Here is a 14,642-nt window from a genome sequence, read left to right as displayed (position 1 = left end):
TTCAATGCTGATCTGAGGTCAGCAGCTCTCTTGGACATTCACCAGTCTCAGTATTTCAGCTTCTTATTTGCATCACTGTGTTCTTCTTTTTCCAGTCTGCTGGTGGTTAAAGAGAAAGTACATATCCTTTCAATTTTAGGGTTCAAAACATTGGGATGAAAACAAGTTTTTTATTATTTTTTTATTTTATCAGGTTCTAAGCATAAATGTGACTTTAAGTTTACAGAGAAGACTCCACAGTGTCATTATTGATTAAATAAAGATTAACTTGAACAAAACTAAGTACACCCTTGCTACTTCCAGAGGATTCAGTAAAATATTAGTGTGCACTGTTCATCTCTGACCATGAAATCTGACAGAAAACACTAAAGAGCACCGTTTCTGCAAGCTGTTGGATCATGGGAGGTTTACTACCCAGACAGCTTTTCCTTTCTGACTTCATCTTTAATAAATAATAGTGTGGAATCTGTTTGTTTTAAAAAATGTTGTAGCCAATTAAAGGCTAAATCAATTTCATTATATCCTTATATATAAAATCACAGAATTACCATTTTACTTCGTGCTCTGTGGTTTCTATGAGGATGATTTTGAATCAGGGTTCTGCCCTGGGGTCTCTTTTTTCAATGTTTTTCAATGTTTCTTCAATGCTTCCATTGAGCAATGTGATATGAACGATGTACTGTATGTGCGTGAGTATTGTTTACAAAAAAGACGGATCAGGCATTCATTTTAAAAGCTAGAAAGGAATGTAGACATTCCACAGATTCTTAGGAATCTCTCTGTTTTGCTTTACTTGATCTTGATGCTGTTTGGGATTTTTTACTTTTGTCTGGAACAAATCTGCCTTCGAGTTTCATCTCAGACTGTCAAAACCAAACTCCCGCCTTTGTGTTTTCCTCCGACGTTAAATCTATATCGACACCATGAGCAAATTTAGGAAACGAGCCAAATACACCTTTCTGCTTTCACGAAGCTCATTAATCATTCTCATCCTCAAGCATAAAAAAACAAAGCAAAGCAGTTTTACTTGTACAGCAAATATGAAAACCCAACTACAAATTAAGAGGAAGAGAGCTAATCTAATAATAGAAGGCCAACAAAACTAATTAAATCACGATTCCGTTAATCCAACAGAGACTAGGTTTTATTGTAAAAACTGCAGCGTGTGCTGTTTTTGAGCCCATGTGACTCCAGTGTTTCTAAGCTTTAGAAAACATGTAAAACACTTCACATCCATCAGTGCCTGCAGAGCTGCTGTCTCTGAAGCTCTGAGTCAGTCTGTCTTCCTCTCTTCCCCGCTGCGTTGCTTCGTTTTTACTATTCCCTACCTTCCTGGTTTGTTTTCGCCCTATCAGCTGCACACATTGTCTTTCTGCTCGTATCAATCCGGCGCGTAGCGATGAGTCGGTATAGCCGAGGCAACACACACAACGTACAGCACACAGGGGCATGCTCACATGGTTGTTGATGTGAATAATACATGAGGCCTGCTTCACAACGCGGCTTTAATATGAGATCTGCATAAATCAGGAACGACTTTCTCAGATGCTGAGCCGTGCGTTGTGACGAAGAGCCTCAGTCAGTCGGGCTGTTTAATGTTTTTAATGTGTCTGCTTGATGGATTTATAGAATAAGAAAAACTTTTGAAATGTGGTAGACGGGTTTAAAAGGAGGGGGAAAAAAATAATGTCAAAGCAGATCAAGAAAGGGATGGAATATTTCTACTACTTTTTCTACCCTGTGATGTCTCAGTGACATACTTTAATCCAGACACGTTTACTGTTTATGGGACTCCATAAAAACTGTTTTACAAGTTTACTCTTCAAAAACAGTTGCTCCTAATAAACTTTACACAGATTAGAACTTAATTATTCATGCTTACGGAGTATTTCTTGATCATTTATTAAATTATTTACCTATTTTTCACAGGAATCACAGGAAATATTGGACATAACGCATTAAGCTATGACCTTCAAACGTCTTTATAATAAAATTAAATGTTTCCTGGCCAGTCCTCCTCTTAAATTTATGAACATATCCATTGTTTATTCAGTTAAACTTCTCAGATAAAAAATTGAACATGAGTCTATGCAACATCTAAGAGCCACAAAAGCTACATGAAACAAATTAGCTTATTAAAATAGTTTGATTTTAAAATGAAGGAAAAGCATTTTATTTTTGCTTGTTGCTAGGTAACCAGAGAGTGAGTTAGTAAAATAATGCCACTAATCTTTCTTAGCTCTCCATGATCGGCTTTCCTCTGCCTACATTTCCCACAATGCTGTGCTGTATTGTATTAGTTGTATTTTCTAATGATATTGATCATGTGTCTCAATATATGTATTGTTATTGATTTATTGTCCTGCCCTATAACTACCAAAGACATGTCTCCATTTCATTTGATTGTTTTATGAAAATCTTCTGTTTTTACATTAACAGCACCTGTTAAGCAGCTAGTAAAGCTAAACTTAGATTCATTTGATTGCAAAGACATCTTTCATATCCCGAACGGGAGCACTGACCTTAAAATACAGCGCTCCCTGCCAAAGGAAGTCAAACCAGTGTCGTCAAAGCTATTTTTAGTACAGTACACCCAGCAGAGCAGTTTCCTAGTATAGTTTCATTTTAAGAGATGCTCAGAAGGTTTTCTCTATGTAGCAGCAAAGGTGAAGGGTCTCTATGAGTAATGTAAAGTGTGTAAAAATCCATAATTAAGTTTGGAGTATGTATTATCTGTTTTTTAAAAAACTGAGCATTCAGTAGACAGGAGGTGGAGAAAATATCTTGGATAGAGGAGGCAGAGGCATGCAGAGATTAAATATTCACATAAACTGCAATTACAGAGACAGAGAGTATGAATAATGAACGTGGGCAAGTAGTGGACAGCAGGAGATGTCCGACAATGTGTAGGTGGATTTAAATCAGTTTAAAATGGACCTTAAGATGCTGCGAGGTTGAGGTTGGAGCAGCAAGCTTTGATCTAGTGGGCAGGAGCTCAACAGTTAGACAAGCAGCACCACAGGTGTGGCCAACACAGCTCAGGAAATGTTGCTGGTGTTGTTGAGTTACTTGTTGCCAATCTCAAATTGTGGCAACTGATCACCAGCTGGGGAAACATGCAGAGTTATTTTTGCATTTAAAATAGTTGGAAAACCGAGTCGCTTAAATGTCCAGTTTGGCCATGATGGGTTTGAGAAAAAACTTAAAGACATTACCACTTACATACTGAAGCTATAAACTGAGTGTGGAAGTAATGGCACATTTTCCATTTTTACCAACTGTCTTTCCAAACTACATTAAACTGATCTGTTCTGCCTAATGGTCTGAGGTAGACCATTAGGCAGAATTTAATGGGGGGGCGGGAATATGCCCGATCTAAAATCGGACATATTCAACATTGTCTTGGCCCGATTGTCTCAGCCTGTGGGGTTTTCCCTGACTGGGAGCGAGAATGCAGCCTGTTGAATGTGACAGGTAGCCAATCAGAAAGCGCGATGACGTAAGAACGGAGGGAAATCCCAAACTGTGGACTTGGCAACTGAGAGTCCGGTGGACATCGGAGGTGATATGTGGAAATGTTTATTACTATATGTAAAGGTCATTTTAATATATGTTTATTATATGTGGTTATGTTTATTCAGTTAAAAATGTTAACTACAAAAAAACATAACTCACCTCCAAATCATAGTTCAGCAAATAGAGCGGAAATATTTAATTATTTCTTGCACACCCGGTACCGGTCCGCGACCCGGGGTTGGGGACCACTGCTTTAAGGTGCCTGCAACATGATTGTGTTATATTTGTGGAAACATAATATTATTAAAATGTTTTAAAAAGTAAATTCTCAAATCTGAAGTTAGTCGCTTTTGACATATTTGGTGATAAAATTCCCCCTAAAAAAATAATTTTCAGACTACTGCTTTGCAACTTTGTTGCGTGCTTTTATGATGTTTAAGGGGAACCCGAGCTGCACTGATCACTGTTACAGAGGCTAACAACACAGACAGTAAGGAGGAATCTGATGTTTTTTTAGATATTCCTGCCAAGATATCTATATCTTTCCTGCCAGAAAGATATAGATATATAGAAGAGCAGATACGTTTTTTATCACTACTTTTCTTCTGCATTAACAGTTTGCATTGACCACTAGCATAGGCAAGGAGTAGAGCAGTCACCTTTGGACTTATAATTTCTACAAACAAAAATAGGCCAGTTTTGTCAAAATCATATGTTTTTACATCTTTCATCATAATATAATGTGAATTACCTCCTAATTCCTAAAAAAACCCAACTTCTGTGACTTTTTATCAGAGTTGTTGGAGACAACGCCGAATGCTGACTGACAAAGTTGTACCCAGCTGTACAACTGCAACACATACTGTAGGTTCACCCAAAAGTGGCCGACACCCAGTTAGTTTTTAGGCAAAATATTGCAGGCAAACTAAACACATTTACACAGGAACATAAAAATAGAACTCTACGGCTGCGTTCACACTGCAGTCTGAAGTGACCCAATTTCAATTTTTTTGTCAAATCAGGTATTTTTGCCGTGGCCGTTCACATTGCCAAACCTGTGCGCAGGGGCACTGCCAGGAATCTTGAGCCCCATGACAAAAAATTTAATTGGGCCCCCCCACGCAGCTGCTTTTACAATTTTTTGAGTCTATTTGACCTTTCAAAAGCGTCACAATTTCAACACAAGTTTGTGTTAGAATCATGGCAGCAAACCAACAAAACGCAAAGAACCTTTCACAGTTTTCCCCCCAAACCAACCGAATGAGTTGAGTTATGCTTTGGATGCAGGTAATGTTTGCTAAAAGATGACTAGCTAATACCAATACAGCAAGTTAAGCTTGTTAAGCCTAAAGGCTACTGGTGTTGTTGTCTATGTTCAGCTACGTAGATTGATTTTAAGCCGATGCCCCCCCCCCCCGTTAAACTCATCTGGAGCTGGGGCTGACTGCTGCTGAACACCGTCACCGTCAAGCCCTCCAAGCAGGAACGAATCATTTCATGCAGATCCAGGGGGGTTCAGGGCAAATGTGTGCTTTTTGGTCTGGGAGGGGTAACATTTAATTTTTACTGATCAAAGCAATTTTAGAAAACATAATATAATTAATTTTGTAATTGACAGGGCCCCTTTTTTTTATTTCTATGAACAAAATAAATAAATAAATTGTGGAGGGCCCCTTGTTGGTCAGGGACCAACAAGCCCCCCCCCCCCCCTGCAGCTCCCCTGGCTATGAGACCTGTATGTGTTCTGCAGTCTGGACGGTCAGCAACCTGAAAGTGTCCCGCATGCGCAGTATATAGCGTCAGCGTTCTCAGTGTTTTCCCAACCTCCATAAAAAGAAGTGCTCAGTGTTTGCGGAAGTGAACATGGAGGCTAACTGTAGAGCATAGCTTACACATTTGAAGTTGTTGTCCGACTGGAGCGGCATATTAACAACTTAATCTTCATATAGTCTGTCATAGTTGTTTTTCTTCCTGCTTGCGTGTATCAGGATGCAGAATAGTGACATTTATTGAGTATCAGTGACGTTCAGTTTGGATGAATGCGACCTGGACGTTGGGTCGCATTTGAATCTGATACGTATCAGATATGAGTCGCATTCTAAAAGAATCTGACCTGTATTGTTCAGACTGTCATGAAAAGATCGGATACAGGTCGCATTACCTCAAAAAAAATCGGAATTGGGTCACTTCAGTCTGCAGTGTGAACGCAACCTATTATTTTCCTATTTCGACAGTCTTTCATCCCAAAAAGAAAGTTGATTTGGGGGTTTGTCACACTGTAAGTGGATTTCATGTCTGATTGATAATAACTTCAGATATTTGGCTGATTTTTTTTTTAGATGGGAGACCTGTTGCCCCTTGCTGATGCATGAGCAGCTCTGTCTGAAGATTCAGGTCACAGACAAATGTCCTGACATTTTCTTGTAGGAGTCAGGATTCGTTATTCCATCAGTCAGGGCAGGTCGCTGTGACCCACATGCAGTCACGCAGCCTCAGACTGAAGTACGCGTGTATTTTCTTTCTGCAGTCTTCAGAAACAGAACCATGTTAATATCCCTTTATTATTGTTATTATTATTATTTATGTTATTTTTTAAATTTTATTTTATTTATGTATTTTTTCAAATTTGATCATGCTGCAGCCACAGACAGCAAGGTAAAACACCAAGGTCAAGTTCAGCCACATATTTCCAGTTGGATTTAGCTCTGGACTGTAACACTTGCATATGGTTTGATTTAAACCATGTCATTGCATGTCAGGCTCTGGCTTTACGGTCGTTGTCCTGCTGGGAGGTGGATCTTCATCCCCGTCTTTTAGTCTCAGTTTTCTCTTTTGATCATTTCTGTATTTGTTTCTTCTATCTTGTCATTTAGTTCAGTTATTCTCATTGTTTGTGTTTGTGGATCAACTAGTCTGCTCCCACAATCCGTTTTTGTATCTGCAGGTGACATAAATACTTTTGAGCAAAGTTTATCCGATGCGGTGAGGAATTACGTAAATTTGTGTGATTCTTCACTAAAGACCTATAAAAACTGTCAAAAGGCTGAAAGCTCCTTGGAGGAAATTGGAATGCTGTTGTTCGTTGGTTTTGAAGATTTAATCTTTGAAAAATTGAGATCTTTTACACTGTTCACTCTTTGAATTCAGGTCAATATTAGAGACAGGTTGAGATTTTTTTTTTTATTACTAGAAAAAAAATTTCTGATAATTGAGTCAAAATAATAAGAGAATAAAGTCGTATTTTTATGAAAACTCCAACACAAAAAGTAGCAAAAAGTTAAAATGATCATATTGTGCAGCTACACTTTGGCATACATTTTACAAATAATACTTAATGCTTTGTAAAAAAAAAAAAAACTTCATCAGCATGAAGTTATTGTCAATAGCAGCACTTTGAAACAATTGAGCAACTTTGTCTATTTTGAAGAAACAATCAGACAAACTGATCTGGTCACGTCAGATCCTGATAACTAAACATTTTCCTAATTAAAACAACTTTTTTTTATTATAAGCTGTTATTTTTTTCTGGTTAAATTCTACACTGCCTGGCCAAAAAAAAAAGTTGCCACCTGGATTTAACTAAGCAAATAGGTACAAGCCTCCTATTGGATTTACTTTGGATTGGATTGTACTTACTGCATAGGCGATTATCTTTCAGCTGGCAACAAGTTATTTAACCCCAGCTGATGCAATGAGTAACTCCTCATTTCTTAAACAACCATGGCAAAAGACACATCCTGTGGTCGTGGAAAATACGTTGGTCTGTTTAAGAAGGGTCAAATCATTGGCATGCATCAAGCAGAGAAAACATCTAAGGAGATTGCAGAAACTACTAGAATTGGGTTAAGAACTGTCCAACGCATCATTAAAAACTGGAAGGATGGTGGGGAACCATCGTCTTCCAGGAAGAAATGTGGTCGGAAAAAAATCCTGAATGATCGTGATCGGCGATTACTTAAACGTTTGGTCAAATCAAATCAAAGAAAAACAACAGCAGAACTCAGGAGTATGTTTAATTGTGAACGCAAAAGCATTTCCACACGCACAATGCGAAGGAAACTCAAGGGGTTGGGATTGAACAGCTGTGTAGCCATAAGAAAACCTCTAATCAGTAAGGCTAACCAGAAAAAAAGGCTTCAGTTTGCTAGGGAGCATAAAGATTGGACTCTGGAGGAATGGAAGAGGGTCATGTGGTTTGATGAGTCCAGATTTACCCTGTTCCAGAGTGATGGGCGCATCAGGGTAAGAAGAGAGGCAGGTGAAGTGATGCACCTATCATGCCTAGTGCCTACTGTACAAGCCTGTGGGGGCAGTGCTATGATCTGGGGTTGCTGCAGTTGGTCAGGTCTAGGTTCAGCAACATTGTGTGCCCAAAGAATGAGGTCAGCTGACTACCTGAATATACTGAATGACCAGGTTATTCCATCAATGGATTTTGTCTTCCCAAATGGAACGGGCATATTCCAAGATGACAATGCCAGGATTCATCGGGCTCACATTGTGAAAGAGTGGTTCAGGGAGCATGAGACATCTTTTTCACACATGGATTGGCCACCACAGAGTCCAGACCTTAACCCCATTGAGAATCTTTGGGATGTGCTGGAGAAGGCTTTGCGCAGTGGTCAGACTCTCCCATCATCAATACAAGATCTTGGTGAAAGATTAATGCAACACTGGATGGAAATAAATCTTGTGACACTGCAGAAGCTTATTGAAACAATGCCACAGCGAATGCGGGCTGTAGTCAAAGCTAAAGGCGGTCCAACAAAATATTAGAGAGTGTGACCATTTTTTGGTGGCGACTTTTTTTTTGGCCAGGCAGTGTATCTTCATGGGAATTTTTTTCATGGGATGATTGAAATAAAAATCACTTTGTAATTAAATTTTCAGAAAAGAAAGTGAGAAAAAATTAAGAATACTGCCAGATCTCAGATCTGGAATTAAAACAAGTTTGAGATTTTATTTTGTAGCCAAATTGCCCAGACCTAATAAGTACCCTCTGGATTTCAGAAAAGTAACCTGGAGGTTCTTGTAAAAGCACTGTCTGAGTTTTGTATTTCTGTCCTGACTTGCGAGCTGCTGAGATCTTACACACACATCCAGCTCCCAGATTTGCACACCGACACATGGAGTGCCCGGCTAAATTTGGCCTGTTGTATAAAGAGCTGTGATGCTTGTTGAGCTGGTTTATGACAGTGATTTTGGCCCGTGCAGCGCAGTGGCATCTGGAGAGTCATCAGTCAGCCTGAAAAATAATATGATTTTCAATTTAACCTCAGAGTGAGACTGCTTAAGGTGTCCTAGTAGCAAATTGCTATTGGTTGTGTTTTTCTTTTGCCCATAGTTAAGTCTCCCTTGTTCACTTCAAAAATAGCCTTCTTCATAAACACAAGGTTCTTGGATGTAATCATCAGTTCAGGCCGGTGGTGCAGCCTGCACCAGGTGTGATTTTTGCCCTGCTTTTTGTATCAGTGTGCATTAATAATGGGATTTCTCAAAAACAGGTGTAACTGGAACAATTTTCTTTTGATGGAACTAGCATGTTAGTTTCATGCAAGAGTGCCTTTCGAGATGTGAAATGCACTCATGAGAAGCAAAGTCATTTCTGAGTAATTGTGCCATCTAAAGTTATTAGAATGATAAAAAAGAATAATTTATTTTGTCTTGTAAACCTGGAGCGAGACGGCACAATCGGTAATGAAAGGTGACTTATTATGCTTTCTGGAACAGGTTAGGGTGGGTCTATGGTTTATACAAAACATGTTCATTACATTTCTTGCACAAAATTATTCTTAGATGATCAGATTTTAGTCTGGCCAGTTCTGCCCATTTTGAGCTCCTTTCAGAATGACCTGTTTTAGGGCCTCTTGTCACTTTAAACTGAAGTAAGCTTCTGTTGGCCACGCCCCCCAACTCAACATTTACACTCGCACATGAATAGATGCGCAACTATACATGATTATTAGAAGCGGAGCCTCCAGCACACCCTGCAAGAATGTAACAAGTAGTTTCTGGATGGTAAGTCAACACCAAAGCACTCGTCTTTTCCAGCAGCCATTATGCAGCGCATATAGCTGTAAATCCAGCTGACCAAATGTCTTGTAGTTCCATTGGGGTTGCTTGGTAACGGCGCTGTGAATATGAATTGTGACCTAACATTCGTCAGGTTTTTCAAAATAGCTCATTTTCTAGACATTAGAAATGAACTCATTGAAAACTGCTGGTTGTTTCGTTTTAAGTGTTGGGGTTGTCTGGAAGTACAAAAATGTGCAAAATGTGAATTTTGAATACTAATTCCCCTGAAAAAACTGTGTTTTTAGGCTTATTTAATCTGTAACGTTTTTCTAGTTCAAAGGTTTTTATTTGATCTTTTCCCCTCTTTTATTCATGCAGTTCTTCCTCTCTCCTCTCCACGCTCTATTTGCTTCCTCCATTGATCCGGCTCTGTTTACACTTTTGTTTGCCTGAAGACATTGGGAACTGTTCCTATAGAGAGAGTACGGCCGTATGCGGCTGGTACAATGGGAAATAAAAATGAAGTCAGGTCTGTTTTCAGGCACCAGCTCAGTCACGAAACATCTGAGGAGGTTCAGTAGGTAAACATCTCCGGGTTTGCTGCTGATTGTTGCCGCTGCTTACGGGAGAAAGAGCAGTAATTTTCATCTTGATTGCAGTCTGCCTTCCCTGCATCCCCCATGGTGTTTCACTCATGCAGAAGAAGGAAGAGTAATGAGAAGTCAGAGACGAATAACTAGGAAGCTAACACTGATGAAGATGTTTCTGACAACAGTATTTCCATGTTTTATCTGTTGTTTTTTTTGTTGTTTTTTTCAGTTTTAGGTCTGTAGTGAAGGTATTCCATCACAGTATGAAAGTTTTTCCTCTACTTGTGGAAAATAATCACAGCGCTTCAATAAAATCTGCATACCTGGATGTCATTAATTGTTCACGTAATGTCTGCTCTTTACCAGTACCCATAGCAACAAGTCATCAGACTGATTTATTTTACATTGGTGTCTATCTAAGAAGTTAAATTTTAAAATACTGTTTAAAAGTACATCAAAATGTTGGTTATAGATCAAGTTGCCAATCATCCATCCGTCTTTTGTCTTTCGCTTATCTAAGATTGGGTCACAATCAGCTGATTATGTGAAATTCCATTTTGTTAATTAAATCCCTCAATTCCATCCCCATTTTCCTCATCGCAGAAATCATAGGGCCCTACTTAAAGGAGAACTATTGTACAAGCTTCACTTTTTGAAAGTTTTTGTACTTTCATTTCGGTTTCAACTGCTTTTTTGGTGTCTGGAAAATGTGCCTTTTCAAAAACTGCCAGAATGTGATGCCACAAATCAGCAGGCACTTATGCCAACCCAAGTGGAGCTCCAGCATGTTTAGTCAGCTGGTTTTATGCGTTGTACAGTGACTGCTGGAAAGTACAAGTGTTTTGTTGTTGACTGACCATTTAGCCACATTGTGCTTTTTTGTTGGTTGTGCAGAAGGCTCCACTAATGCTTTTTAAAGATATACGGAATGTATTTGCAGCTATTTTCACATGCGATTGTAAATGTTGAGTTTGGGAGTGTGACCCGAAACTCAATGTTTACTTTAAATCACTTAGATTTAAAGTGAGAGGCCCTAAAATAACATCATTCTTAAAGGAGCTCAAGACAGGCAGAACTGACCAGACTAAAATCTAATTATTTTACAATAATTATTTTGCAAAAAATGCAATGAACATGTTTTGTGTCGCACATAATCCTATCCTAACCTGTTCAAGGAAGCAAAATAGTTCACCTTTACAGTAGTTCAGTGACTAAACAGATGCAGGAATTACTGCTGACTGTTGATGAGACTGAAAGTATTAGCTCAACTAAAGGATTAAAGGACAAAAATAAGATCGGCAGTTGAAGACAAAAAGGCCCTTTTTACTGGGTGTTTTCCCAGGTCACTTAATCCATTTTTAGTTGACTGAAAAGAACCAGAGAGCAGGACAATTAACCGGCGCTGGATTTTCTAACTGTAAAATGAAGTTACAGCTGAGGATACTGATTATGTTTGAGGCAGAGTCGGCTAAATTCATAAATTCAGCACTCAGGGGACAACTAATAAAGCTAAACTTCAGGCTTTTATAGCCCCTAATGGGAAAATTAGCTTGCTCCAAGACATGCAACCTAATGTATAATTACAGAACATGGCGAGATTAAACACAAAAACACTGGTAGTGAACAGGAATGTTATTGAAACTTGCTGTGCTCCTGAAGCCGTTTCACTTTGTGTTTTTACTGTTTAAAGCTCAAAAGATACAAATTCAATTCCTGGATGACAAAGTGAAAATGTACAAATATCCTGCTTCTCTGACTGTGAGATGCCATGTCAAACCTTACTTAAGTTTTAGTGTGAAAGTAAAGGCTTGTGTCCAACATTTAGAACTAGAATTATCCATATTAAATGAGCTTTATTTTTGCAGAGAAATACTTTTATTTACATATTTAAATCTTCTTTTTGCTGCTAACAGTTTCTTGCATTCCAACTTAGTCTTCATACCACATTCTGGGTCTTTGGTTCAACTGCACCGGTTCAACAGCAAAAACTGACTCAAATGTACATTTCTCTGTCATTAACATGAATCAGATAACGTACAAAACACGAAAAGTCCTGAAAAAAAAACTTTGTTTCTTTTGCTGTTTTCAATGGTTTGCAGCAGTTTTACAGCATTTGTGAAATTTTGTTTATTTACTCTCATAAATCAGAGGTACAAATGACCACATTTTTCAACATATTTTTTCTACAGATTTCTCTCATAAAGCTGCATATTTAAAACATAATTCAACTCATAAACAAGGATAATGATTAATAATTTGTTTTACAAAAAAAAATCAGCAGATTTTGATGCTGGAAGAAGTTTTATTCGTTTCAGGTTTGAAACCAGTAACCAGTTTTTGCATATGAAACAAGTCTCTTGAGATCATTAAGCCTATAGTATTATATTTTGGGTTCTGTAAAAACATGGGCCAAGCAGACACCTTCCAACAGGTGCATGACAAATGTTCAGTCAGCACTTTTAAACATAATAACATTTTGCCATTTTCAAAATTTACTTCCACTTTACCCTACAGAAGATTCACAAGACAGAGTACTCTTCTTTTGCCACTAAATGTTTTTTTATAATAATTCTATCTCACAGTAAATAAGACCACAAATATGGAGTGACTTTTAGATAGCTATTTGAGTTATTTGCGGACATTTTCCCCAAAAAATCTAAACTTAAAATTACAACTTTTTTAATCTAAAATAGAAAATATATATATAAATTTCTCAACTAGATTTTTTCGGCCCATGTAGTGAAAAGTTTGGACACAGCTGGTGCAGACAGCACCAACCAGTTCATGTTCAAGGGCCTCAATCCAGGCAGATGAATCAGCCATAATGTTGGGTCCTGCTCTTTAAGACACAAATTGTGATGGGGATAAATTAGAGATAAAAGAATTGAGCATCAACGAACTAGGAAAGCATGGGATGCAATTTACCTGTCAGGAAGCAAAGAAAGGGTCATCAGTCTCCAATGTTCTCAGTTCTCCACTAAGTGATGAAGACAGAGACTATTTGCAAAACTCACACTTATGAAAATCTTCTGCTAATGAGTCATTAGTTGGTTGCTACTAAAGATCAAATGATGTGATGCTTATTAGTTTGAGCCCGACAGACTCAAACAGCAGCGCTCCGGCACCGTAATTACTTTAGCTGATGTACCCTTCAGCAAGGTTCTGCACATCGGCGTTCTCAGTTAACTTCGACAAGAGGTCACCTGGCTCTTTGCTCTATAAAGAAACTATTTGCTTCAGTGAACTTATTTCAGTCACAGGCAACCGAGGCAAGGCCTTTCTGGGTTTAAAGAGCTTTTATTTTACGTCACAGTGACTTTAGTAACGTTTGCTAATGTTTGCTAAATCTCCCCTTCAAAATAAAAAATCTAGAAAGCGAGACACCAAATTACTTATTTGCTAGAGAACATAGTAGTTGACAGTATGTCACAATAAATTAATCCCATGATTAATTTCTTTTTGCATGATTGTTTTTCTCGTGTTTATTTCTACCAAAAACTGGATGACAAGTTTTCAGTCTGGTGATTTGGTCTCAACTCGCCCTTTCTGGAAGGACAGTTGTACACAATTCCATGTTTTTCATGGAAAATTCACCAATTTCTGGATTTGTTTTTCTTCAGCATATTTAAAATATTTTTAAAAAATGCAGCTTAGGAATCTGAAATACCAAGATGCAATGCTACTTGACCTGCTATTGGCTGGAGCTATCATTGTATTGCTGAGAAAGTTTCCATTGTGTATTAATGCGCATAAATGTATCTTTGGTATTTTGAACTATTAAAGTATGCAGTTATAAGTGTTTTTAGAGGAGGTCTCAAGTGTTTGTGAATTTTAGCTACTTATTGGTGGTTTTGGTCCCTAAATGTATAACGGGATCCAGTGTAATATGATTTTTTTGTGCTATGTCATAATTGTCAATTGGAAAATGGTTTTCAATCTTTTTCAAAAAACAATCCCACTAAAATACATAAAGGTTTACTACTAGCAAATATATTGTAAGACTATATTTTAGTCTTACAGCAGATTGTTTCACTGCTGTCAGCACAAGGTGAGACCAAAAATAATGCTCTCCAGCTGGATTATTCAGTATTTCCGTGGATTTCATTTAAAGTTTCTGGAATGAAAAGGTTTTCTCAGGACATCCGTCTGTGTGGAAGCACCACAAACGCTGCATCTGTGCGCAGCCTCTTCCAGTTCTGAGCTTTTGATGTGGGGCATATTAGGTCTGTTCAGTCTCAGAGCTCCCACCAGGCTTGTTTCCTGCAGCGTCTTCCTCAAAACAAGAGCTAATTCCCCCTTCTTCATGTTTGGCATGCTTTAAAAGCTACAGTGACACTGACGTGAACACAGTGAGGATGACAGAGTCTAAATGGAGGACTCACATCTGCATCTGATGGGTTCCTGTCAGGGTTGTGATCTTGCTTGATGCAGATAAACGCTGACTGTCTTCTAACCGGCGGTAAGGATCAATATTAACATCGACTAGTCAGGCTGCTGTTATGTCCCGCCGAGCGACACCAG

General features: G+C 38.4%; 1 protein-coding gene across 2 annotated transcripts in view; it reads left to right on the top strand.

The window, feature by feature from the left end:
* sgcd (sarcoglycan, delta (dystrophin-associated glycoprotein)) overlaps positions 1–14,642 on the top strand; it is a 259,342-nt gene that overhangs the window by 156,756 nt on the left and 87,944 nt on the right. The window lies entirely within an intron of this gene.

This window comes from Xiphophorus hellerii, chromosome 11, assembly GCF_003331165.1.
Source record: "Xiphophorus hellerii strain 12219 chromosome 11, Xiphophorus_hellerii-4.1, whole genome shotgun sequence".
Taxonomy (NCBI): domain Eukaryota; kingdom Metazoa; phylum Chordata; class Actinopteri; order Cyprinodontiformes; family Poeciliidae; genus Xiphophorus; species Xiphophorus hellerii.
This window is presented reverse-complemented; position numbering and strand designations above follow the sequence as displayed.